The sequence below is a fragment of the Narcine bancroftii genome, chromosome 1, assembly GCF_036971445.1.
Source record: "Narcine bancroftii isolate sNarBan1 chromosome 1, sNarBan1.hap1, whole genome shotgun sequence".
Lineage (NCBI taxonomy): Eukaryota > Metazoa > Chordata > Chondrichthyes > Torpediniformes > Narcinidae > Narcine > Narcine bancroftii.
The window spans coordinates 223,987,731-224,003,413 of NC_091469.1; the positions used below are offsets into that span (position 1 = coordinate 223,987,731).

General features: G+C 43.0%; 1 long non-coding RNA gene across 1 annotated transcript in view; it reads left to right on the forward strand.

Moving 5' to 3' along the window:
- LOC138739586 (uncharacterized) overlaps window positions 1-15,094 on the forward strand; it is a 226,733-nt gene extending 211,639 nt beyond the window's left edge. The window contains exon 5 of the long non-coding RNA XR_011342334.1: window positions 11,219-15,094. This is a non-coding gene — a long non-coding RNA (uncharacterized lncRNA). The remainder of the gene's footprint in view (window positions 1-11,218) is intronic.
- The last annotated feature ends 589 nt before the right edge of the window (window positions 15,095-15,683 follow it).

Below are 15,683 nucleotides of genomic sequence, written 5' to 3' on the forward strand. Positions count from 1 at the left end.
TTCCACTGACCTGCACCCAGTCCATAAACCTCCTTACCTCTCCCATCCATGTACCCTGTCCAAACGTTTCTTAAATGTTAAAATTGAGCCCGCATTCACCATTTCAGCTGGCAGCTTGTTCCACGCTCACACCGCTCTCTGTGTGAAGAAGTTTCTCCTCATGTTCCCCCTAAAATTTTTCCATTTCACCTTTAACCATGTTGTCTGGTTTGTATCTCACCTACCCTCAGTTGAAAAAGCCTATGTACATTTGCTCTGTTTATCCCCCTCATAATTTTAAATACCTCTATCAAATCTCCATTCTTCTATGCTTCAGGTAATAACCTTTCCCTGTAACTCAGTTCCTGAAGTCCAGGCAACATCCTAGTAAATCTTCTCTGCACTCTTTCTGTCTTATTGATATCTTTCCTGTAGTTAGGTGACCAAAACTGCACACAATAGTTAGTGAGGGAATAAGATAGCTGATGAGGCACTTTCAGGTGGCCAAAACACCCCGATGTAAAGCCGCATATTCTACCCCTATGTGGCTGTCGGGAGGCAACCTGAAAGAGCAGGAGGCACCTCTGCGGCGCACTTTCTAAACCTCCTCCGAGAGGGATAATTACCGGAGCATTGAAGTCCCCCTAGGCACCTGAATGCAGGTGCCTGAAAGCGGCTGCTAAGGGGGTGACAATTAGCTGGCAAATGCCTGACAGTCCCCCTTCCCACTGCCACCCCACACCCCCCCTCGGTGTGGGACATCAGGGCAGGGCAGCTGCACCGGCTGCCCCAGCTCTGATATCCTACGCCGACCGCCCCAGCGCTGACTGCCCACACCGACCACCCCAACCCTGACGTCCCAAAGGGACAAGAGCCGGAGTGCGCTCCCAGGCACCTCGCGTGCAGCTGTCCCTTTCAGGTGGCCAGTGCTGTGCTTTTTGCTCTACCACCTGAATGACCATTCCACAGGTTTAAATCCACTGCTGGAGGTGCATACTTGGAGGGGAATGCACCTGAAAGTGGTTATAGACTTGATGGGCTCCTTCTGAAAAATGAATCAAAAAATGAAGAAAAACTAGTGTCAGGTTGGAGACCAGCTAAAATACTTCAGCCATTATCATGGACTGATAAGACCCACTACTTGCAGGATAGTCATTCTTGATTGCATTTCTGGATAATGTTGTCTTAGACATATAGCACTATATAATAGGTCCTTTTGGCCCACAAGCAGCTGCCGCCCAATTACACCCAATTAACCTACAACCCACAGTGTGTTTTGAACGGTGGGAGGAAACAAGAGCACTCGGAGGAAACCCACACTTGTCATCAGCTTGGCAGGAGCAGCTTTTTATAGAAAATAAAGTTTTTAAAAACACAATAGGGAAGAAGAAGGAACTCAGCTGGTCTTTTCAACATTTATAGGAGACTAAGATACTTTGCCAATGTTTTAGGCCTGAGCCCTTCTTCAAAGAATAAACAGTAGGGAAGAATAGAGAAGAATAGGGAAGAAGACCAGTCCAAAAATTCTAGCATGTTTTTTTATGCACTAATATAACTGAGTTTAATCAAAAACAAGAAAGATAAGCCTTTGCGTACCTCAGTGTATGTAAATCGCATTTGTGCAGATGTCTTAGGTCTCTTCCAGAGTTAAATAAGGCAGCCTGAGAACTTTGCACAAAACGACTTGGTTTTTGAAGAGGTGACAAGAAAAGTGGAGGAAGGAAGGGCGATTGATGTGATCTATTTGGATTTTAGTAAGGCTTTTGATAAGGTTCTGCATGGAAGGTTAATAAGGAAGGTTCAGTCACTAGGGATTAATAGAGAGATAGTGACATGGGTTCAGAGGTGGCTGGGAAATAGACAGCAGAGAGTCATGGTGGACAACTGTCTGTCAGGATGGAAGCCTGTGATGAGCGGTGTGCCTCAGGCTTCGGTACTGGGTCCCCTGTTGTTTATCATTTATATTAATGATTTGGAGAAGGGGTGGTGAACTGGATAAGCAAATATGCAGACGATACAAAAATAAGGGGAGTGGTGGACAGTGAGGAAGGTTTTCTTGGATTGCAGAAGGATTTGGTTTGTTTGGAAAAGTGGGCTGAAAGATGGCAGATGGAATTTAATGTAGACAAGTGCGAGGTGCTGCATTTCGGAAAAAATAACCAGAATAGGACTTATGCAATTAAGGGGAGGGCATTGCAGAATACAGAGAAACAGAGGGATCTTGGGGTTATGGTACATATTTCCTTGAAGGTGGATTCCCAAGTAGACAGGGTGATTAAGAAGGCATATGGTATGCTGGCCTTAATAAATCATAGTGTAGAGTATAGGAGCTGGGAAGTGATGCGACTGTTTGAAGCATTGGTGAGGCCAGGTATGGAGTACTGTGTTCAGTTCTGGTCTCCAAATTATAGGAAGGATATAGATAAGGTGAAAAGGATGCAGAGAAGATTTACAAGAATGTTGCCTGGCTTACAACATCTAGAGTAGGGAGAAAGATTAAGGAGACTGGGACTTTATTCATTGGAACGTATACGGTTGAGAGGGGATTTGATAGAGGTATTTAAAATTATGAAGGGAATACATAGACTAGACATGAGTAGTCACCTATTTAAACCTACACCACATCAATCTAACCCTTCTCTCCCACACACCCATAACCCTCCATTTTTCTTACAGCCACGTCCCTATCATACCAGCCTCTGTCTCCACCACCAGGAGTGCATTTACACTCTGTGTAAAAAAAACATACCTCTGCTAAACCTTTCACCACTCACTTTCAATGGATGTCCTCTGGGATTGGCCATTGTCGCCCTGGGAAAAATTTTCAAGGAATATTTCTTTATTTTTTTTCTCGGTTTACTCCTGCAAATTTTAAGCATGTTAAAAGCATCTTCTTTTAAAAGCAAGGCTATTAATTGAGTCTTTACTCTCCCCCTTCTGATGTATTCTTTCCTTTAGTTCTGCTTAGCTGTACTCAGTTCTTCAGTGGACATGATTACAGTCATGTCCAGCAGCTATTTCCAAGACTAGAATACAGGAGAGATTAAAAAAAAACCGTCATCCTTTTGTGAAATCAGGTTGGTGAGTGTAACAGCAGTTTGTCCATATGGAGCAGTGATGGATGCAGTTACTCATCAATCAGCCAAGCCTAGCCAAGTCAGGTGGGAGGCACATTGATTTCCAGCTCTGAGAGCTCCCAAGGTTTCCCATCTTTGTAAGCATAACCTGACATGATCTTGCTTGATCATTCTTCAGTCCAAAATTGCAAAGTCTGGAAATGACAATATCCTGTGAAATGTTTGCAATCTTAATAAAGAGTTAAGAAATCCATCTACATTGACCATTCTGCAGGATAAGTCAGAATAAGTCTGTTCCAAGATATTTTGCTTTGATTTTAATTTTTGGAATGCATACTTACAAGTGAAGTTGCCTTGAATGTGATTGTTTTTTGAGCAGAAAAGGACCTCCTTCACAGTTTGATTAACTTGCCTTGACAGGAGATTGACTTCCTGCATCTCCCTCCATCCCCATGTCACCACCCAACTCCATATTCATCCTTACCCCCCCCCCACCCCCGCACCCCCCACCACCTCTCCCTGCTGACTGTATGCATTATCACTTTAACAATGTGACTCATGACACAATAGTCAGAAGAGTCAGATCTGAACTCGTTGTGTCAAATTGACATCCAAATCTATTTATTTTGCATGTACCAAATCTCTTATGAATACTAAAAACATATTAACATTTGGAGCATGCAAATATAGAAACACTAACTACATTTAACTATTGCAGTGCCAGTGACCCGGGTTCAAATCCAGTGCTAGCTGTAAGGGTTGTATATATTCTCCCTGTATGAGCGTGGGTTTTTCCCAGGTGCTCCAGTTTCCTACCATCCCTCAAAATGGATGGGAGAGTGTTGTAGGTTAATTGGGTGTAATTGTGGGGGGCACGGGCTCGGGGGCCAGAATTTCATGTTACCGTGCTGTATGTCTAAATTTAAAATTAAAATATAGGGTTAGCTGAGCCCCAGTGCAAAGCCCGTTATTTTAAAATTATTTTTTTACTTAACGATACAGGTCGGTAGAAGTCCTTTCTGCCCCATGCTGCCCAATTACACCTAATTATCCTACCAAACCTGAATATTTTTGGTGGGTGGTGGAAAGCCAGATCACCTGGAGAAAACCTATGCAGGTCATGGGGAAATACTGCAAACTCCTTATATACAGCACTAGATTCAACCCTGCTAACTATAACACACTATTATTGAACTAAATACAGTTTATCCACTTCTAACAACAGTAATTGATGCAAGGTCACATTAATTTTAACTGACATTGATAAGAGTTCAATGGACCAAAGATAGTACACAAATGGGTCAAGGCAGACAAGTAGAGATTGGTCAAGACCTGCCTGCGGAGTTGTTTTTGACCCATGCCCAACCACCCCCATCCCGTCCTCATATGGATAGAGATCAGGGGTTGGAGCATTTTGTGGGAGCCAGCAGGCTGCAGGAGGGCCTTGGGGCCAATCAAGTTCAGTCAGAGCACCACTGAGCCCTGACAATGGAACTGTCCTGAAGCCTTTGACAAGAGGTGAGGCTGGCAGATGTGTCTGTCACAGCTACAGGCATTTTTAACAGTTATTAAGATGCATCTGATATTCAGAAATGTTTTAAAATGTGTTAAGATTTCTATAAATAATGAAGCTAGAACTTATTCATTGTTAGAAAACAAAAAAAAGATTAAGAGAAAGTCCATAAAATAAATAATATATAATTAAATAAAAAATTATGAATCAGTCAGAGTTTACATTGGCACTAGAAGATTACCCATATAATTGCAAGAGGTAAAATGCCCTCACCATCCAGAGTGAAATCTTCCAGATGAGGTGCTTCTCATCACGTGTACTGCATTCAGTGTTAACAATGTGACCTCTTAGACATTGGAGAAACCACACACAAAACATTGATTTCTTTGCAATGTGTCTACATTCAGTTCACAGGAATGATTCCAACTATTTTGGGTGCCTGCCATTTTAATTCCCCATTACCCTCATGCTCTGATGTTCTGTCTGTGGACTCTTGCCCTGACACAATAAGGCCCAATGCAAGTTCAAGAAATGATACCTCATCTTTAACTACAAATCCAGCCATCTTTTATTTCCTCTTTTCCATCATTTGTATAGTCTGGCTTGTTGGGTATGACCTGTTATATAGAGAATTTAGGTTAAAATGACTTAAGTTAAAATGTGATGATTAATCATAAAAAGGGAAGCCAGAACGGACAGGGAGCTTACTAGCAGCCAAGGACAAAAGGTTCTGCTGAATATGTTTTTTTAAACCTATCTTTTCATGGTCATAGTGAGAGACATGCAGGAGACAAAAGATTGATAAGAAGGGTGAGAAACAGAATTTAGTGTATGTAGTGTATGGGACAAACGAATACCCGAGGGATTGGCAAGTATGAGACTATATAGAGAGAAAAAAAAAAAAAAAAAAATTGTTATATAGAGAATTTAGGTTAAAATGACTTAAGTTAAAATGTGATGATTAATCATAAAAAGGGAAGCCAGAACGGACAGGGAGCTTACTAGCAGCCAAGGACAAAAGGTTCTGCTGAATATGTTTTTTTAAACCTATCTTTTTATGGTCATAGTGAGAGACATGCAGGAGACAAAAGATTGATAAGAAGGGTGAGAAACAGAATTTAGTGTATGTAGAGTTCACAGCGTACGTAACGAACGTGATAATTAAAAATGCAGTTATACTTAGAATGCTTTTGTAATACTAACCAATTAAAACAGTATTAATAAGAAGGGGAAGGGCAAACCATAAGGGTATAAAAATCAATGCACTGTATGTATCGGGGCTTAACTGGTGAGAAGCCAGTTGAGTCCAACTCTGCAGACTTGTAAATAAAGCTTGTCGTGTCATCAGTTTTAAAGAGACTCATGTGTGAGAAGTTTTATTTCTGACAAATGGGGGCTCGTCCGGGATCTACACTCCGGCCGTGAGGGGAGGCGAGAAGAGGGACATCGGAGGCGGTGCACCCCGCTGAGTTCAGCGGCTCCTAGTCCCTTGCTCGTCGCTTCGGGCGGCTTGAGCGAGTGGTATCCGGACAAGGTGACACGACAAGACGGAGAGGAGAAGGGTGACGGTTCAATCCCCGGGAAGACACCGGTAAGTGACGACTTACAATTGTGGTGTGGGGATTGGGTAACAGGTGTAACGGGATACACCTGTTTGGATAAAAAACCTAACGTAATAGATCAGGTATAGAGCTTTTGTCGTGGCGTGAGGACCCTGTCGTGGGACTCTAGGATAGACCCCAGGGAAACCTCGGCGGTAACCGAAGGAGGGACAGCACCTCTGACGAAGTGCCGAGAAGAGAGGGGTCAACCCCAGGGAAACCTCAGCGGTAACCGAAGGAGGGACAGTACCTCCGACGAGGCGTCTGAGAAGAAGGGAGTAGGGTCCAGAACGAGAGGGTCCTCAGCAACGATAAACAGATCTAGGTGGGAAAATGGGAGGATCAAAATCTAAGGGCTCATCTGAAAATTCAGGACAATTCCTGGGAGTTCCCCTTGACAGCCCTTTGGGGAGAATGTTTGAAAATTGGGATAGTAAAAGATATCGAGACAAAAACAAGAAAAAGATGGTCCAATATTGTCTCCTTTGGTCGAAACAACCTATTAAAGGTTCCTCGGTCTGGTGGCCGAAATTTGGATCTGATGAGGATTGGGTTAGACAAGCATTAAACATATATGTAAATTCGAGACCAAAGGTGAATCAAGAAGAGTCAGCATATGCATGTTGTTGGGTTCCCTGGCCAGGATCCTTAACAAAATGTTTTAAATTGAGGGTAGCGGGAGAAAAGAAATGGGAACCTCTGGACAACCTTCCCCCTCCTTATATTCCCCCGGTGCCTACTGCGCCCGAGGAAAGCTCATTACCGGAGGGGAAAGGTGATGAATCTGATTGCCCCGAAAGGGGCCGGGAAAAAAAAGGATGAATTAAGGGAGTCGGACCCTAAACTTCCACCGGTAAACCGACCCTGGACAAGATCCCAGACTGGTCCAGGACCATCAAAATTTTCAATAAGCCTAAATCCCCTGAGGGAAGTTCCTATGGGAGGACCGGGAGGGGGAACGGGATATATGAATGTTCCCCTAACTAGTACAGAGGTGCGGGGATTTAAGAAAGAAATGAAAAAGTTATTAGAAGATCCTATAGGACTGGCTGAACAGCTTGACCAATTCCTGGGACCAAACACATATACGTGGGAAGAGATGCAGGCAATAATGGGAACATTATTCTCACCCCAGGAGAGGCAGATGATTCGACGGGCTGCCCTCCTCATGTAGGAATATGAACAACCTGGGGACCCCAGACCCCATGAACAAAAATATCCCTTAAATGAACCCAGGTGGGACAAACGAATACCCGAGGGATTGGCAAGTATGAGACAATATAGAGAGTGGACAATTAAAGGGATACGGGAGGCTGTGCCAAAGGGTCACAATTTCACCAAGGCATTTGGGAACCACCAGGGGAAAGACGAGTCCCCTACTGATTTTTTGGAGAGGGTGAGAAAGAATGTCCAACAGTATGCGGGCGTGGACCCTAGTACACCAATGGGTGAACAGCTTATTCGAATTGAATTTGTTTCCAAATCATGGCAGGACATTAGAAAGAAACTAGAAAAGGAGGAGGACTGGAGCGAAAAACCCCTAAGTGACCTGTTAAAAAAGGCGCAAAAAGTATATGTGCAGAGAGAAGAAGAAGATCAAAAGAGGGCGACAAAGGTTATGGTACAGACTATCCGACAGATGAATGCTGAATCCAGAGGGGAAAGAAAACAAAACCTTCCTCTAAACAATCCAAGATATCCAAGAGAGGGAAGACCCCGGAGGTTCGTTAAGTGCTATTACTGCAATGAGGAAGGACACTTTAAGAGGGAATGCCCCCGATACAAGAGGGAATTGCGTGCCCTCGAACTTATGGAAGAAGATTAGGGGTGTCAGGGGTTCCAAATGTTAGGGACCAAGTATAAGAGGGAACCCCTGGTAAAACTAAAAATTGGTCCCAAGGGAGAAGAGGTGGTGTTTATGGTGGACACAGGAGCGGAACGAAGTAGTGTAATAACTGTGCCAATCGGAACTGAGCCTGTAAAAAGTAATTTGACAATTTCTGGGATAGAAGGGGCTCCCAGAATGGTATCAATAATTCCCCAAGTAACAGTGAAACTGGAAGAAAGAGAAGGGGTACAAGACCTCTTGTTGTTACCGTCGGCTGGATTTAACCTCCTAGGAAGGGACTTACAGGCTCTCCTAGGTTTGGGTGCTCTCCCTGTGGACGGAGAAGTGCGAGTCCACCTCTGCGCTTTAAAGGAAGAGGATGAACGGCAGATTGACGAGAGAGTCTGGTATAAGGAGGGAAATCGAGGAGGTCTGGACATCCCACCTTTACATGTCACATTAATACCAGGTCATCAGCCGGTAAGGAAACGTCAGTATCCTATTTCTTTGGAAGGGAGAAAAGGGCTACAGCCGGTAATTGAGACTCTAATACGAGACGGACTATTAGAAGAATGCATGTCATCTTATAACACCCCTATACTCCCAGTGAAAAAGTCAGATGGATCCTATCGCCTAATTCAGGATCTAAGAAGTTTGAATGCTATTGTTCAGACCCGCCACCCAGTGGTGCCTAATCCCTATACTATTATGAGTCGGATTCCCCCAGACCATGAGTGGTTTAGTGTTATCGACTTGAAGGATGCCTTCTGGACGTGTCCATTAGAAGAGGAAAGTAGAGATATGTTTGCGTTTGAATGGGAAAATCCATGGACAGGTAGACGGAGACAGCTTCGGTGGACTGTATTGCCCCAAGGGTTCACTGAATCTCCGAACCTGTTTGGACAAATGCTAGAACAAATCCTGGTGGACTATCCACAATCTGATGATTCCCAACTAATGCAGTATGTGGACGATTTACTATTATCAGGACCCAAGGAACAAGAAATGAGGGGAGATACAATTAGACTCTTGAATTATCTGGGGAAAAAGGGTCTACGGGTGTCCAGGAACAAGTTACAGTTTGTTGAGAGAACTGTGGTATATCTGGGACACCAGATAAGTAAAGGACAGAAACGGATTACCCCTGAACGGATTGCGGGAATCACTAGAATGCCGTTACCCCGTAATAAGAAGGAAATAAGACAATTCCTGGGACTCTTAGGTTACTGTAGGTTATGGATAGAGGACTACTCAGCTTTGGTGAAGTTTATGTATGAAAAGCTGACAAATGAAAATGAATATCCATTGAAATGGACCCAGGAGGAGGAGGGATGGTTTGAGGACTTGAAGCATCGCCTGACACGAGCCCCAGTACTCACTCTGCCCTCTTTAAAACAGCCCTTCCAGCTATTTGTCACTCATAACCAAGGAACAGCTGTGGGAGTTTTAACACAGGAAAAAGGCGGTCAGCGACACCCAGTGGCTTTCCTTTCCAAAATGATGGACCCAGTGTCTCGCGGATGGCCGACGTGTATCCAGGGAGTAGCGGCTGCTGCTCTGTTGGTAGAGGAAGCACGTAAACTTACTTTTGGAGGAAAGATGACTGTGTACACCTCCCATTCTGTGAGTGTTTTATTAACACAAACTGCCCATCGATGGCTGACTGATTCTCGCATATTAAAGTATGAAACCATTTTAATGGTCGGAGAAGATCTACAGTTTGCAAAGATTAATAGCTGCAACCCAGCTCAGTTTTTATACGGCAGTGAAACAGAGAGAGAGGTGGAGCACGACTGTGTCGAGTTGACAGATCTTCAGACCAAGACCCGAGAAGACCTTTGCGATACTCCACTGGGAGAAGGATATGAATTCTACATTGACGGCTCCGCCAGATGTGTTGACGGAATGAGAAGAAGTGGATATGCTATAATAGAAGGAAATACTTGGAAAGTAGTAGAATCCACGAGACTACCCGGAAGCTGGTCAGCACAATCCTGTGAACTATATGCCTTGCAAAGAGCCCTCAGAATACTGGCAAAGAAAATTGGAACGATTTACACTGATTCCAAATACGCATACGGGGTAGTGCATACCTTTGGTAAGATCTGGAAGGAGCGTGGTCTAATTACATCAAGAGGAAAGGAATTGGCACACGAACAGATGATTACTCTGACTTTAGAAGCCTTGACATTACCCCAGGAAATAGCAGTGGTCTACATACCAAGCCATCAGAGGGGAGATACCCCGACAGCAATTGGAAACAGACTGGCTGATGAAGAAGCCAAAAGGGCAGCCATGCAACAAGAAGTCCGTTTGCTGACCTTAATCCCAATAAGGCAAGGCATAAAGAAGGCTCCCATTTTCACTGCTAAGGAAGAAAAGGACATGGCTCAGCTGGGCGCAAGCCAGCTGCCTGATGGAACATGGAAGACACCAGATGGAAGAATGGTTCTAAATAAAGAAATAACTCGCAATATTTTAAAACACCTGCATCATCAGAGCCACTGGGGCACCCAAGCCTTATGTGACACAGTGCTTTGAGAATATGTGTGTAAGGGAATCTACACCTTGGCCCAACAGGAGGTGCAGAATTGTCACCTATGCACAAAAATTAATAAGAAGGTAATGAGGACAGGGACCATGGGAGGTCAACCATTAGCCATACGCCCTTTTCAACGTATCCAGATCGACTTCATAGAGTTACCTCAAGTCCAAAGATGGAAATATCTGTTGGTGATAATAGATCACTTTACCAGATGGGTGGAAGCCTTCCCAACAGTAAATACTACAGCCTCTACAGTAGCTCGCCTCCTCCTAGAGCAGATAATCCCCAGATATGGTATAATGGATTCTATAGACTCAGACAGGGGTCCACATTTTTCTTCAAAAATCCAGCAATTGATTTGTAATGCATTACAGGTTTCTTGGAAATTACATACCCCTTGGCATCCACAAAGCTCAGGGAGGGTTGAACGTATGAATGGAACCCTAAAAATGCAATTGACAAAATTAATGGTGGAAACTAAAATGCCTTGGATAAAGTGTCTGCCCCTGGCTTTATTGAGAATTCGTACAGCCCCACGAAAAGATGTAGGGTTGTCCCCTTATGAAATGATGTTTGGGCTTCCCTTCTGGAGTACAGTTGAGGGGTGTCCCACCTTGGGGGAAGGGGATATATTTGTTAGGAACTATTTACAGGCACTGTCACGCTCTCTTGCAGATTTACGAAAGAGAGGACTATTGGCACAAACACCGCCTTTAGACTTTTCTTTACACAAAGTGGAACCAGGAGACTGGATTCTCATCAAGACCTGGAAAACTGAAAAACTCCAGCCCCAGTGGGAAGGTCCATACCAAGTTCTCTTAACTACAGAGGCTGCAGCACGAACAAGAGAGAAGGGGTGGACGCACGCATCCAGATTTAAGGGACCTGTAGAGGCGCCTCAGGACCCTGATACGAACTCAGATTGGACTTGTGTTCCTGGAGAAAAACCTCTTACCTTACGATTTCGCAGAAAGACTTGATTCACAATGTTATTGTTATGTTCTTTGATTTTTCTTAGTTTGCCTATGTCTTTATCAGGTGTGAAATGTAAGAAATGCAGAGACACAGTGGTCCTGTTTCAGGACCACATTTGGGGAAGAAAGGAAGGTAATTTCATTTCCCATACCTCAGTTCCTGAGAAATGCTGGGCAGAAAATACCACCCAACATCCATATACCCCTTGTATGGAAAAAGAAGGAAATAATATGGGTCATTATATACAGATTCCTAATACCACTCCTTTCCCTCTTAACGGTTGGAAGGGTGACTCAGGCCCACCATGCCCTGATGGACTCTGGTTTTGCATACACCAGCGTACTGTTCCAATGAAAAGTTCCACTCCACACTCGAAAGTGCCTGCCCCTTTAAGACAGCCGGACTTAGTTCGAGTCCATCCAAATAACCATGAAAGTTTCGGTAATGCAATTGGGGGAGATAACCTTTTTGTAGATCTTGCAACTAAAATTGCAGGAACTTTTAATGTAACCAATTGTTGGGTCTGCGGGGGTCCACGGATGTCAGAGCAATGGCCTTGGTGGGGGGTTCCCCTCAATTCATTGACCATGATTTCCTGAATTTGGACAACTAACCGAACGAGATCAAGAGAAACTTGGTCTCTCTCTAACGTCCCCTCTGGTTTTTATTGTCTCTCACGAACCGGCAAATACCCAGTAGGAAAAAGTCCCTGCAAGGCTGTATGGATTCGCATTTCGCCTGGTATTTTCACTTGGTTTCCTAAACCCCTGACTTGGTTCTTATCCACTGTTTTTAAAACTAATTGCCTACCCCTGTCTAATAGCAGTATTCAGCTTTGGAATTGTACCAGTTCCACCATCACAGGACCATACCAATCAAACCCCGTTCTTAAAAGAGTTTGGGAAAGGGGGTATGGAGTATCCCCAAATGGATTATTCTGGGTATGTGGTAATAAAGCTTATACTCGTCTTCCCTCACAGTGGAGTGGAACTTGTTTCCTAGGAATAATCCGCCCAGAATTTTTCCTCCTACCCCACAATCACGGTCATAAATTAGGCGTGAAGGTTTTTGATACATTACACCGTCAGCCCCGCTCTAGCACGGTACATTTGGGACAATGGGGAGATGATTGGCCTCCAGAACGCATAATTCAATATTATGGTCCCGCTACATGGGCTCAGGTTGGATCTTGGGGTTATCGTACTCCTATTTATATGTTAAATCGCATTATTCGCTTACAAGCAGTCCTTGAAATTGTTACAAATCAAACAGCTCTAGCCCTGCAATTACTTGCATCCCAGCAAGGTCAAATGCGCTCTGCTATATATCAGAACCGTCTGGCCCTAGACTATCTCCTAGCCACGGAAGGAGGTGTATGTGGAAAGCTTAATTTGACTAACTGCTGCTTACAGATTGATGATAATGGCCAAGCCATTCGAAAAATCGCTGATAATATTCGTACTTTGTCCCATGTACCGGTTCAAACCTGGCATCCTTTTGCACAATTAAATTGGATGGACAAATGGTTTGGGGGAACCTGGTGGCGTACCTTCTTGTGGGTCATCGGAGGTATTTTATTCCTCCTACTTATTTTGCCCTGTATTATTCCCTGTCTACGCAGCCTGGTGATTTCCATGGTCCAACAGGCTATGCAACCAGGGGTACTGGGAGACCCTGTTAGAATTTTACTTCAGCACGAGATTAATGTATCATAAAACGTTTCTCTTCCCCAGGTTAAAATCCCCATTCATATCTATATATATTACACACATTTTAAAGAGAGAAAGGGGTGGATTGTTATATAGAGAATTTAGGTTAAAATGACTTAAGTTAAAATGTGATGATTAATCATAAAAAGGGAAGCCAGAACGGACAGGGAGCTTACTAGCAGCCAAAAGGTTCTGCTGAATATGTTTTTTTAAACCTTTCTTTTCATGGTCATAGTGAGAGACATGCAGGAGACAAAAGATTGATAAGAAGGGTGAGAAACAGAATTTAGTGTATGTAGAGTTCACAGCGTACGTAACGAACGTGATAATTAAAAATGCAGTTATACTTAGAATGCTTTTGTAATACTAACCAATTAAAACAGTATTAATAAGAAGGGGAAGGGCAAACAATAAGGGTATAAAAATCAATGCACTGTATGTATCGGGGCTTAACTGGTGAGAAGCCAGTTGAGTCCAACTCTGCAGACTTGTAAATAAAGCTTGTCGTGTCATCAGTTTTAAAGAGACTCATGTGTGAGAAGTTTTATTTCTGACATGACCCAGTAATTTTTAAAAAAATTTAGTCATACAGCATGGTAACGGGCCCTTTCGGCCCACGAGTCCATGACACCTAATTGCACCTTATTGACCTACAACTCCTAGGATGTGTTGAAGGATGAGAGGAAACTGTAGCCCCAGGGAAAACGCACCCACTCATTGGGAGAATGTGCAAACTCCAGACAGAGAGTGTGGGATTCAAACTCCAGTCCCAATCGCTGGTGCTGTAACAGCATTGTATTAATTGCTAGACTAAACAACATTACTCAGGGTATGCAACAATAGCACAATTTTACAGAGACTAACTGACCAATTGTCACATTATTTGGTTCCATTATTTCATGCCACAATGGTAAGCTCTTAACAACTGAGGAAATTAGAATGTTAATATTGCATGTTAATGAAGGTGAACACCTGACACAGAAGTTATATTGTTCTCATTATTTTGTATAAAAACATAAATTCATGTTGCTGTATAACTTTAATGGAGGAATCAAGATGGAATGGCAGGCTGGATACAATGGGTTGAATGGCTAATTCTGCTCCGATAACTTCATGGTCTAAGGTCTTCAATCTGCTTGGTCGTGTGTATTTCAATTTAAGTAGGCATACTGTGAAATAAATCACCCTGGTTGATTCATATTGTTACAGAGTTCTGTGTTGTGTATTGGCCTATGTGTTGTGTGGTTTTATGTTAAAAAGTGACAGTTTGCCTTTAAGAGCCAAAGTGAAGGTGGGGTGCTGAGAGAGTGGGAGACGGACTGGGCAAGTGCAGAAAATGATCTAAAAAATTCTGGACTTGGACAATAAACCACCACTGGGTGGTGCTGTGGAGTGGAAGAAGGCCCAGAGCATGAGTCATGGTCTGGAGGACAGTTTAGAATGTTGGGATTTCAAAAAGGATGAACACTCCAAAGGCAGCCAGAAGGATCCGGACCAAGCCGTTGTTCTTCTCTCTGCAAGCAACACAAGAAGACAACTTCAAATTTTGTGCTCTCTCTCTCTCTCTCTCAAATATCTTTTGGTTTCAGTTTACCAAACAAACTGAATTTTGTTTATGATCTTTGCTTCAGTTGAGATCGAAGTTTTGTGAGTCTTGTGTATTTTGTGTCTAAGTTTTTCTGTGGGCTGGTTGGAAATGTAGCTTAGACTTTAATTACGTATGTTATATTTAGGCTGGGGAATTTATTAGTTTTACACTGTTATAGAAATTTGCATAGTAACCAGTGGGCATTGTTATAAAAGGGGGGGATTTTGAATTAAAGTTTGAAGGTGAAATTTTTGTTAATAAAGTAATTGTTCATTTTTACCCCTGTGTGATATGTGTTCTTTGTGGTTGCTGGTTTGATCTTGTAACAATATCCTCCCATTCTGATCAAATATTTCACTAATACACTACCAAAATGGTTAAGGTTACAGGCAAAAGACAAATATCCTGCAAGGCATTGTCCTGGATTATAAGATAGTGACAGGAGTGTGGAACGAGATGCCAGCTGAAGAGATGAATGCAGGCTCAATTTTAACATTTAAGAAGAATTTGAATGGGTTTGTGGATGAAAGAGGTATGGAGGGCAATGGACTGGGTGCAGGTCAGTGGAACTAGGCACAAAAAAAAATAGTTCTATGGTTCTATGACAGCATAGTTAAACATTGGTCAATGTGCCTAGGCTATTGAGCAGAATAGGCAGACACTAAAGCATCTCTTAAAGAAACAGCTAATAGAGCTCTTTATCTAAAGTAAGATTTAAATCAGTGATAAGTGATTTGTTAACTTTCTTCTGCCTTTCAAACTCCTGCTGGTCTTTCTCTTAAGTTGGTTTAACTTTAATAACTTTATAAAATCATATCTATTTAATTAATTAACATGAGCTGGTAATGCACCATGCCAAAATGGGCCT